The sequence below is a fragment of the Suncus etruscus genome, chromosome 11, assembly GCF_024139225.1.
Source record: "Suncus etruscus isolate mSunEtr1 chromosome 11, mSunEtr1.pri.cur, whole genome shotgun sequence".
Lineage (NCBI taxonomy): Eukaryota > Metazoa > Chordata > Mammalia > Eulipotyphla > Soricidae > Suncus > Suncus etruscus.
In genome coordinates, this window is record NC_064858.1 from 64,915,382 (window position 1) to 64,919,830 (window position 4,449).

General features: G+C 37.7%; 1 non-coding gene across 1 annotated transcript; it reads right to left on the reverse strand.

Annotated features, from left to right (window-relative positions):
- Positions 1-281: 281 nt before the first annotated feature.
- Positions 282-388, reverse strand: LOC126023565 (U6 spliceosomal RNA). Its single transcript, XR_007500680.1, has one exon. It is a non-coding gene; the product is annotated as a U6 spliceosomal RNA (small nuclear RNA).
- Positions 389-4,449: the final 4,061 nt, after the last annotated feature.

A 4,449-nucleotide genomic window follows, 5' to 3' on the forward strand; every position in this document is an offset into this window, starting at 1 on the left:
ACTAAGTAATTAGCATTTTTCTTTAAACAGTAAAATATTGTGGTTTAGTTGATAAACCTAAGGACAAATTTTAGCACATCCTGTGAAACAACATTACTCCCTTCCATGTATCCTCTTCCCAATACTTTTGGGAAGTAAAAATATCTTTATTTTTCTATTAAAATTTTTTAATAACTGTTATAATAAAAAATACTTAAACTTTGCAGTTATTGGATATTTCAATTGTTTGGAGAACCTCAAAGATTGAGCGCTGTGATAAAAGTTCATTTAATGCTTTTTTTTTTAATATGGAACGCTTCACAAATTTGTGTGTCATCCTTGTGCAGGGGCCATGCTAATCTTCTATATATCGTTCCAATTTTAGTACATGTGCTGCCAAAGCGAGCACCATTTAATGCCTCTTATTGCCAAAATAGAATGAAGTACATGCTAATAGACACATTTTACAGATAAGAAATTTGAAGTTTTAATGATGTACTGTGATGCTTTAAAGACTCTTATTGGAAATTGATATTGTATTAAAAGCTCATGTATAAACCATAAGCATTTTTGTTTGATAGTAAGCCATTTTTTCTAAATATTGATTGTAGCTGTTTAGTTGTTAAGGCTTGGGATGGTGTCCAAGTGGAACCTTGGATATGAGTCAATCCCTAGCACCTTATAACCCCACATATTAATATTTTGGCCCTCTTCTCCAGTTGAACCCACCAGTGCTGCATACTCTGGCCTTCAGTACAGTAATAATAAAAAGATTGTATTTTTACAGTTTAGATGGTTCCCTTAGGCATGACTATAAAATATCCTTTTATATATTATACATATTTATATATAATATATATTTATATATTTTATCATTATGTTCAACTGAAGCTTTCTATGAACTCCAGAAAATTACTCTAAGAAAATATATTTTCCTCAGCTTTTAAAAATGAGAATAGCAAAAGTTAATAGATCCTTAATTGCGCTCTTAATCTGATGGTAGTAGACCAATGTGTTTGTGATTCTAAAAACACCTTTTATTAATCTCAAGCAGCAAGATTGTGCCTCACTTATTACTAACTATAAATTACAGCATGAGGGCCCAGAGAGATAGCACAGCGGCGTTTGCCTTGCAAGCAGCCGATCCAGGACCAAAGGTGGTTGGTTCGAATCCCGGTGTCCTATATGGTCCCCTGTGCCTGCCAGGAGCTACTTCTGAGCAGACAGCCAGGAGTAATCCCTGAGCACCGCCGGGTGTGACCCAAAAACAAACAAACAAAAAAAAAATTACAGCATGAGACAAAGGAAGAACATGATACTATCTACTTGACTTTTAAATTTAAATTTTATTTTAACAGAAAATGACTCACTTCTTGTTATTATGATCTAACTCCAAATGTTTTCCTTCAATATTTTCTTATCTTTGTGTAACAATAGACTAAAAAAAAATCTAGTTGTTCAGATCAATAATTCAGTCTGTTTCATTTTACTGCAAGCCTTCTACATGCTGCTGCCACTAGCAGAGTCACACAAGTACAGTCACATGATTTTTGTTGCTAAGGACAACTCGACTGATGGCAAAAACTGGTACTTCACAGGTTACATGCATAAACACATGATGGTTTAACAGCTTACGTCATTTAAGGGCAATTTGTCTCTGAGTGTTAGGGTTTTTCTATGCCATGTGTCTGGATGACCTTTAAGATACTGAGCTGAATCCAATTTAATAAAATCATTTCCACCTCTGTTAAAAAAAATCAAGTGAATGCATTTAAGACTAGACTAAATCTTATTTCAATGGTAATAAAAATATTTAATACATACAAACTACAATATGGGTAAGTTTATCTTAGACTTGAATTTCTAACTTGGACTACTCTGTAATCTAATGTGTATGCTGTCTCATTTCTGATTTTACACCAAGAAAATGTAGCCTTAAGACCCCAAGTTTATTTAAAATAATACCAGAAATGCTTATGTAAAATATAAATAACATAGGTAGATAATTTTAATGATATAAATATATAAATATATAAAACTAATTAAAGCATTAATATAGAAATCAAAGATATTTTAGCAAAAAATTATTATTTTTTATTTGTCCGTTTTTGGGCCACACCTGTTGATGCTCAGGGGTCATTCCTCTCTATGCTCTCAGAAATTGCTTTGGAATTGGGGGACCATATTGGACGCCATGAGATTGAACTATGATACGTCCTAGGAAAACCACTGCAAGGCAAATGCCCTACCGCTGCTTTGGCCCCTAAAATTATTATTTTGGACCTTAATTGGTCTGTTTATTTTTCTACTAAAAAGTTTTTAATTGGGCCAGAGCAGTGGCTGAAGCAGTAAGGCGTCTGCCTTGCCCGCATTAGCCTAGGACAGACCACGGGTTTGATCCCCTGGTGTCCCATGTGGTCCCCCAAGCCAGGAGGGATTTCTGAGCACACAGACAGCCCTGAGTCAGCCCTGAGTGTCACTAGATGTGGCCCAAAAACCAAAAGAAAAGTTGTCGGGGCCAGCGTGGTGGCGCTAGAGGTAAGGTGTCTGCCTTGCCAGTGCTAGCCTAGGACGGACAGCAGTTCAATCCCCTGGTGTCCCATATGGTCCCCCAAGCCAGGAGCTACTTCTGAGCGCATAGCCAGGAGTAACTCCTGAGCGTTACCAGGTGTGGCCCAAAAACCAAAAGAAAGAAAAAGGGAAGGAAGGAAGGAAGGAAGGAAGGAAGGAAGGAAGGAAGGAAGGAAGGAAGGAAGGAAGGAAGGAGGGAGGGAGGGAGGGAGGGAGGGAGGGAGGGAAGGAAGGAAGGAAGGAAGGGAGGGAGGGAGGAAGGAGGGAAGGAGGGAGGGAGGGAGGGAGGGAGGGAAGGAAGGAAGGAAGGAAGGAAGGAAGGAAGGAAGGAAGGAAGGAAGGAAGGAAGGAAGGAAGGAAGGAAGGAAGGAAGGAAGGAAAGAAAGGAGGGAGGGAGGGAGAGAGAAAGAAAAGAAAGAAAGAAAGAAAGAAAGAAAGAAAGAAAGAAAGAAAGAAAGAAAGAAAGAAAGAAAGAAAGAAAGAAAGAAAGAAAGAAAGAAAGAAAGAAAGAAAGAAAGAAAGAAAGAAGGAAGGAAGGAAGGAAGGAAGGAAGGAAGGAAGGAAGGAAGGAAGGAAGGAAGGAAGGAAGGAAGGAAGGAAGGAAGAAGGAAGGAAGGAAGGAAAGGAGGGAGGGAGGGAGAGAGAGGAAAGAAAGAAAGAAAGAAGGAAGGAAGGAAGGAAGAAAGAAAGAAAGAAAGAAAGAAAAAGAAAGAAGAAAGAAAGAAAGAAAGAAAGAAAGAAAGAAAGAAAGAAAGAAAGAAAGAAAGAAAGAAAGAAAGAAAGAAAGAAAGAAAGAAAAGAAAAGTTGTCAATCATTTTTCCAAACAAAATATATCTTGAAAATATCTGAACTATCAACTTCATTCAGTATAAGTTTTAGTTGCAAATTAAGTCTACAAAGAGAATTCAAAAGACTGGAGCAGTTATTCAGCTAATGAATGTGAGGGTGATGAAGCACATTATTTAAATCTGCTATTGTATGTATGAATTAATGATGGCATTAAAAATGGAATGACCTAGAAAGCTCTGAAGAGTTGTTGGCACAAAAACAATGGTTTTGACTTTGAGTGTCATTTATTTATATCTATTTATGTTTGTGCCTTTCATTTTTAATAATCAAAGAGAAAATATTCAAGTCAAAAAGAGATCTGGGGTGTTAGAGAGATAGTACAGCTAGTAAGGTGTTTCCACTGCATGAAGTCAAGCCAAGTTCAATCTTCAGCATTCCATATGGTCCCCCAGCAAGCATCACAAAAAGTTATCCCTGAATGAATTGCCAGAAGTAAGCCCTGTGCATAGCTGGTGTAGCCCCATTCCCCCCCCAAAAAAAAAACAGAACAATACAAAAAAGTGGACCATTTTAATGGAAATATTTTACAGGTTTAAAATATTTGCCTTGCATGGCACTGATCCTTCTTTGATCCTAGACACTTTTTATTTTTCCCTGAGCACCATCAGGAGTGATTTTGATGCAGAGTCAAGAATAAGCCAGGTGTGGTATCTGCAGCTGTAACAATGCTCACAAATGCAAAAAGCATGTTCTTAATGAGCCAGCTCTATAGACTCACTGTTTTCTTCTCAAAAGTAAAGTAAACCAAACCATGAAAAATTATGAGTATGCAGGTGACACAGCTGAAAGCTGGCCATCTCAGGAGGAAAGGGCAGACCAGGTGCTGCCCTGCCAAAGCCACACCTACTACATCCATTACCCTATCACCAGTATTGTTGCTCCCACCCCCATTCTCCTTCTTCCTGAGTCCTGGGAGCTGGGAATACACACACAAAAACTGCAGTTTCAAAAATAGTGCTTTGAATTCCTGTACAACTTCATTGGTTTGATACTATAATCCTCATAAGAACATACCAATTTAGATGCCACGGTGTAACTAAGATCACTTA